We start from the raw sequence: 8,362 nt of genomic DNA, 5'->3' as shown, positions 1-8,362 counted from the left end.
ACATAGATATTATCCTTGTAGTATTTCATACAATGATAAAGGATATAAATGATCACACTTCTAAATTTAGAAGCTACAGGGCAAGTTTCACGTTTGCAAATGAAGGTGTATAATTCAGAAGCTGCCATAGAAACAATAAATTGCTCGAGTTGCTTCATCCCTAAATGAGCATAATCAACCCTATGATAGGATGCAATAACATTTTCTTCATGGAATCTACATTAAAATTCAAAGTGTCTAGAATTTTGTCTAGAGCAACAGTTTTTATAACAATGGTAGCAAATTCTTAGCAATAGGATTCAGAAGTCTCAAGCAACTTTCTAATTCTTCCCCGTCTTCTGATTCTCTATGTTTCTTAGCAATATCAGCAGGATTCAAGTATATAAACAAAGTGTCATTGATTCATACGTGTGCTCATAACAAGAGTATTTTTGGTATTTTTCATTTTCTAAAATAAAAGTACTAAAATAAATTAGCAATGCAAACAAGAATAGAAGCCTAGCGCTATGCTCCGCGACAACGACGCCAGAAAAGTATATTGATAACCCCCAAGTGCAGGGGATCACCGTAGTACAATTTGATAAGTATTTGAGTGTTGAAGCTGAAGGTAAACTATCTATTCTCTAAACCCCTATTGATGGCGGTGAAAAGCACCATATTTTCTCGCGTTTAAACCCTTAGCTAAGTCAAGAAATTGACTAATACCTCTCAACTTGCCACTAATGTCTAATCAATGTAAAGATATGTAATCTCTTTTATTTTTGGATGCTCTACAGAAAATCAAGCCATAATGACAAATGGACCTGCAATTACTGAAGAAAATCGAGTCAGGAGCACAACAAAGTTGACTACGTTCGGAAAGGCGGTTTCAGGAGCTTTAACGGGCATCGGTACGGGCAATCCCCTCCCGTACCGCCCGGTCTGTACCACCTGCGGTTGCATTCCCAAGGTCAAACACTATAAAAGTCGTGAAGGGACCGACACCAAAGAGGGAGCCATTTGTCGCCAAACAAAGCCACCATCCACCAGATCCGTTTGTCTTGTCATTTTGGTGTGGGGTTGCTCTTATATAAAAGAGTACTTCTATAACATGGGGTAAGAGGTACCCCTGCTGCGTTCTTAATAATACATGTATACTTACAATGATAAGTACTTATTTGGGACCTAAATTGAGTAGCATGAGGTGTAGGTACTCGTATTCAAGGGGCATGAGATTTTCAACTTATGATTTGTCAAGCATATGACTCATTTTTGCCCTCACATTAATTTTAACCATTCAAGATGCTTATGATAGGGGCAATGCGAGCTTAAAGCTAATAAGTATCATACCTTTTTGAAAACTTTACAAAAAAATGTTGACCCTTACTTCCTTCCTCGAATGATTCTTCTTTTAATTTTATGTTGAGTCTTCATCTTCTTGCTTTATGCACCAATTAAGGAGCATAGTTGTCATTCTAAGTATAATGTGCATAGTCCCAAGACTTATTGATTGATTCATGATCGGTTAGGCTATTGCTTGTTCTTAAATTACTTGTATCTAGTCATCCTTTGAACTTTAAAGGTGTCCTGGCATTTACATTTTGCTACTTCATAGAGGACAAGCTGGGTACCACTTTGCTATGTTTTCGCTATGCTCATAAACAAACAGTTGCTTTCAATGCATTATTATTCATGATCTTTTATTTGAGTTACTTTTCATGTTATAACATAGTTGGTAAGTTCTATTGTTAGAATTACATTTATCATGCCTATGTTTAGAGTAATTTGATTTCAGCTTACAATGCTTTACAAAAGCTTGATCAAGATTGTGATAGTTGAATGTCATCTCAAAATTTATTTTTGTTATCACTTACCTACTCGAGGATGACCAGAAGTTAAGCTTGGGGATGCTTGATACGTCTCAAACGTATCTATAATTTTTGATGCTTCATGCTTGTTTTACACCAATTCCACTATGTTTTACTTACACTTCGTTGTACTTTTATACATTTTCCGGCACTAACCTATTGACAAGATGCCACAGTGCTAGTTCCCTGTTTGCTAATTGTAATATCCCAGGTATTGGGGTTACAAAAATAGAGGAAACAGTTGTGTGCATTGCATTCATGCATAGAAAATCTGGGAAATTTTCGCGCTTTAAAGTAAAACAGTCACAGTCACTGAAGTTTCACTTGACCTTGGTGGAATTGAAGTAGCTCATCAAGTCCAGTGCTATAAACCTCAATGTGACTTTGCTAAAACCTTGTTTTGGGTAGAGATAAGTTGATCTAAGGGGTTAGATCAAATGGAATTAAAATCAACTCAAGAATTTATTAATCAAGGATCAACTACTTTATCTTATTAAAGATCACAACATGATATTCCTTGCCATAACATATGAACATCCATTCAATTGGAAATCAAGCAACAATAATTGGAGAAACTATTCTTCACTTATCTTCTCAAAGTCTTAAACTAAACTTTGATCCTAACATGAACCTCAGGGTATTCCTTTTACTCCATTCTTGGAAACATAACAAGGAGATAAACTCAAGCAATATAATTCTTCTCTATTCCAAATAGTTATACATCAAACCTAGAGAGGTGAGAGTTCTATTATAAGTATTAGAGAAGCAACAACAAACCTTGAGCTAAACCTTGGATATACATCCAAGTATTCAAACTATCATCTCTAAGAGGAACCCTAGGATATTATTCAAGATATTCCTAGAGAGAGGAACCATTTATGTTAAACATAGATATTGATGATCACATCAATCCCTATGGAGCCTAACCATAAGTTAGTATTAAAGTCCTTCCCAAAATGAGAGAGATCATTCATACCAATTCCAGCCTTACTTATTAAGCAATCAAGGACAACCATTGAACTAAAGTATTAGGAGTTAAACCATTTCACCTTGAAGTGGTGAGATCACCAAATACCAAGTGGAATAAGACTATATCCATGACTTAGTGAAATAAGGAGTGGAATAAACCAACTAAGATAGACAATTGAATCTTTGGCTCAAGTAACCTAAATAAATATTAGGAGTACACCATAAACCCTAGAATAACTATTCTTAAATGAGAAAGCTCAAATCATGGTGTTATACTCAAGATAATTGAGACAACCATAACCATGTTTACCCAAGAAACTATAAGGGAGATATTATGTTTAGTTAATCTAGACAATGCTTGATCATGGAAGTGAGAACCCCATTTAATGAGAGATCCTTAGGAAGCCAAACCTTGATCATTATTAATTAAGTAATGATCATAAACCCTAAGAACTTAAGGTATGGAGAATAAACCCTAACAGGATAAGTAGATCTCATTCACCACATGAAATCATAGGGAGGTAACTAGTAGGCAACCCTAGGCTTATATTCCAACCTTAACTTGTGATTCAACTGGTAATCATAAGTAGAATTCTACCATATCTACATTCCACATATTCTTCATTTAAGAAACATAAGAAAACCTTAGAGTAAAACTCTATACTTTAGATGGTGAGAAACCATATATCCATATGACCAAAGTTAACTATAAAAAGAACTACAATCAATATAGTTACTTTAATGATAGTTGGGAGTAATAAAAGAAGTTAATTGGTCGAAGACAAAACCAATTCTCAAATCCTTAGTAAATAGGGAAGCACATGAAATATTAAGCAAGTAAACACCTTACCATGGTTAGGGGAGATTAAACCCTAGCACATGCAATATGGAGACACCCCATATCTATAACCTAGAATTGTATCTCAACCCTAATTTATGTATCACTATGGTGATCATAATATGAACCTAGGCCATAATTGAGATTCAAACCAATTGCCATTAGGAAAATATCATTATAACCCTAAGAATTGCTCATTAGCTAAATTCTATGCTTCACTAATTAAACCTAAGAAACATCTAGTATTTGTACTCACAATTAAAACCCATGTGTGGTGAATAACTACTCATACCAACCATTGATCTATATAATCAAGACCCAACTCGAAGGAGAGTAATATCTACTCTAAATAAATTCAAAGTGTTAATAGACCATAACACAAATGCTAATGAATATGGGATTATCATCCAACCTACAAAACCTTAATAAAATGTTGCTCACATGAACTAACATGCAAGTGTACAAACAATATGGTTAAACACATAATCAAGATCCACTCATAACTCTATCATGAAAAAGAAATAAAATTAGAATTAATTCTACAAGGAAAAGGGGATTAAAGTGAGTACCTAAAATCATATGTAATTAAAAATTACAATAAAGTTCACATGTGTTAAATGATTATTCGAAAACAATACAATAATACAATGACTCTTGTATTAGTCCTCATGAAAGCCAAATTGATAAACACCTGCATAACAAACACGAATTCAAATGTGAATTAAAACAGAATACAAAATGGAAAATGAAAACAGAAAATAAAACAGAAAAAGAAACCAGAGAAATGAAAAGAGAGAAGAGGCTTACCTGGACGAGCAGCCCAGCAACGCAGCCCATCAAACAGCCCAGGCCCAGCTCAAACCGTAGCCCAACACCAGCCCATAGCGATTCACCTCAGATAAACACGAGGAGGGGATCGTCGTCTTCGTCTTCTCCTCTGGGCGCACAGGAGCTCGCCACCGAGCCAACCATCGCCACGTCTCGCGTCGCCGCCGCCGTTATTGACTGCCAGCACACGTCGTAGATCGTATAAAGCACCGCGGTAGCCTCAATTTCTTCTCGTTTCGTCTCTATCTCCATAATCACCGAGTGCCGCCACCAGCACATCTCCTGCTAGCCGCTGATACAAACCACCCCGGAGGCCAGGGTTTGGCCTAGGAGGTGCGCCTCGATGCCCTCTTTCTTCTGGCTGAGCCACGCATCGAGGGGGGCACGGGATACCGCGAATCGAACGCCGCCCTTCTGCCGGCCATCGCCGGATTTCGCGACATCACCACCATCTCCGACCACCCCCGGCTTCACCGAGCTCGCCAACAGCCTCAGGTTGATCTTGCGCATCTTATGCACCTATTTACGCGTCTTAGGATCAAACGTAGTCCAATCCCGATAGTTGGCCGGAGTTTGCCGCCGCAGAGATGCTCGCCAGAGTGGTCTCCGGTGACCATTTCCTGGTGGCGAGACCACCATCGTCCTCAGCGTGCCAAGACGCGTCTAAGGGAACTATTTGGCCATCCTCCCGTGGCCTAAATCGCCGTCGCCGCCGTTCGCTGACCCGACCGGCGATGGTTGACCGGCGGGATGACGTGTCCAGGGACCCCACCGGGTATTTGACTTGGTCAGAGCTGCGTGGCAGCTGGCGTGGCCTAAGGCCCACCAGTCAGTCTCGGTGGGTGGGGGCTGTCCGGGTAGATTTAGGTTTTTCATTTAAATTTAAATCCAGGAAATATCTGATACTTTGCAAATTCATATAAAATTCATTGTAACTCAGAAAAAGGTAAATAATATATTAAAATTCTTAGAAAAGTAAACTCTATCCAATAAAAATATAAAATGAAATTTTTATTTTTAATAAAAATTCAATTATTTAATACTTGTTATTTAAGCTTTCTATTTTAATTCTTAATACAATTAAAATTCAGAACTTAGGAAAACTATCCAAATTAAATAAAAAACCAATAAATAAATAAAGAAAAATATGAAATCTAATTTTCTTCATTTATTATTTGTTAAATCTTTATTAGAGAGATTTAAACCCTAATTAATAATTACCTAATTATTAATTGTTTAAAAAGAATAAAATGCCAATTTCAATATTATTTTTATTTCCAAGTTACTAATAACTTTAACTTTACCATGAAGTTATTAAACATTGAACCATAGGGTAAATAGCAAACCCTAATTCATTATGAAATGATGTTACAACCTTATCATTTCATGTGGAACCCTAAAACCCTAATTCAACTATGCACCAAACCCTAGCTCCATTAATCAATTTGAAACCTAAATGGTTCTAACCTAAACCCTAGGTTAGAACATATGATCATGTTACCTCATTAGTAACCATAAATTCATATCTAGCAACTAAATGCTTGTTTCAAATCCACATAAAATATGGGAACCCTATCACTACTAATTAGCATCCCATGTGTTCATCTTAGTCAAACCTAGTCCCTATCACAAGGATATCATCCTTAATTAACTTTAATTAGCATCACACCATTATGATGAGCTCCAATAGCATCTATGCCCACTATTTATCATTACATAACCATAGTCCACTAAACCCTATCAGTGTGAGATACTTAGAAGCTATCCTATTTAGGAGCCAACCATTGCTTAATTAGTGGATCCAATAGTAAACCCTAGACAACCCAACTCTAATTGAGATACTTCTTATTAGTTAAGAAGTATGTTCTTCAAAAGTTATTCTTTTGAAGAAAATATAGAATAATCATCAACTATACCTAACAAGATTTATAAACCCTAGCCAGCTATCATCAACAAGGTATACCAACCTTGATAGCACCTATGTATAATAAATTGCTTATGATATGTTTCACAGAAACCTTATAATCTCTAGCTATTGTGCTTCCAACCTTGTTAAGATCCACCTAATACCTACTCAAGAAGCTGATTTGGAAACCATCGTAAACCATAGAACTCCACAACCATATTGTCATACTTATTCTTTATTAAAGAACATGTTCTTCAAAAGTTATTCTTTTGAAGAATATAACAAGTAATCATTAACACTACTAGGAAATGCCTTACCGCCGGCGACCTGAAATGGCTTACCGCCGGCGTTTTTGCATTCGCCGGCGATCACCTCGCCGGTGGTAATGCCTCATCGCCGGCGCCTTCCAATTCGCCGGTGGTAAGTGCCGTTACCGCCGGCGTTTTACCCTATTCGCCGGGGTAAGTCTTACCGCCGGCGTCTTCCCATTTCGCCGGGGTATCGGGTCGTAGTGCCGGCGATTTGGAAAACGCCGGGATACATGAAAATTTCACCAGTGGTAATATTAACAGGAGAAAAAATAAAAAACTCGAATTTCACAAGTATATACACCAGAATTCATAGCATATACATAGAATATACAGGCAATTACCAGAATGACAGTAAAATAGACATCATTAGCAAGATACACATCATTGGCAATGATACACATCATTAGAAAGTCCCGAAATGTCCATAACATGCATGCATATGCATCAATAACACAAGTGTCGACCATATGGTTCAACCATCACGACTCGAAGTAGCACAAGATACACAAATAGATATAAGTCCACTCGACGACCTAGCTAAACAACAATGACATAATAAACTAGAGAGACGGTGGCGGCAAGCATCATCACGATGAAAGGGGTCCTCCACATCTCCCTCCTCCGTCCCGCTCGAAAGTTGGCGTATCGAGTTTCCGCCTCCTCCAAAGTGGTGTACCCCTTGTAGCCGTTGCCGCTGAAACGGTGGACCTGCCTCCTACGGTCTTCCCAGTCCTCGTAGACTCCAGGAACCCTGCCGTGGTAGACGACATAGTACGTCATCTATGCAAACACGAAAAAAGAAATGAAAGTTGTTAGTACATTAGTAGAGAGAGATATAACATAGAGTAGTGCAAAGAAAAAGCATGGAAATTACTTAAGTAATTTTATGACTAACATTTGCAAAGGACAAAAGTGTTTGAGTCAAGTCGGCTTCGGCGGGAAGGGACGGATGCCCTCGAGCGTGTTGAATGTTCTATCGTCATATCCATCTTCTAATCGGCCTTCTATCTCGGCCTTAGAAAGTTCGGGACCATAGTGAAACAAGCCACCATTACCGTAGACATCCCTCCACAGTATTGTGCAAATGGTCCGCTGGATGGCACGGAACTCGGCTCTCACGTTTTCATCGGTGGTGTCCGCCATGTTCACGGACATCCGCTGAAGACTGGATGGCAACAAGAGATCGTTCTGAGACCTTACAATCGACCTCATCTGTAGGATGGCAAACCAGGCCTCCATCCCATTGACATGCGCCGATTGCTTGAGGCAGGGGAACTTGGTTATGTGGTTGCACACATAGCAACCTTTCACTTTCTTCTCATGCCTGATTTTGTCGATGCCAACCTCGGCTATGAAGCCGCTGAGGGCTTTATCAAGTGTAGACTTAATGTCGGTGAAGTCCTTGTCCGGATCTAGCCCGGAGTCGAGGTAACTGACATCTGAATGATACGGGTAAAAGAGGAGGAGGGTGCAGTACTTGAATCTGCGCAAAATGGAAATAAACCATCATACTCGATCAACTATGAAGGAAATTCATGAAAGAATGTAATAGAGGGTACTCTAGTAACCAAATACTTACTCGCGGAAATATGGTATGACAAAGCATTTCTTATCCTTGTTTAACACCAAGAAATCCTTGATGTACTTCGCTAGAAACGCTTGT

This window comes from Lolium rigidum, chromosome 3, assembly GCF_022539505.1.
Source record: "Lolium rigidum isolate FL_2022 chromosome 3, APGP_CSIRO_Lrig_0.1, whole genome shotgun sequence".
NCBI lineage: Eukaryota > Viridiplantae > Streptophyta > Magnoliopsida > Poales > Poaceae > Lolium > Lolium rigidum.
Note: the sequence above shows the minus strand (reverse complement) of the source record.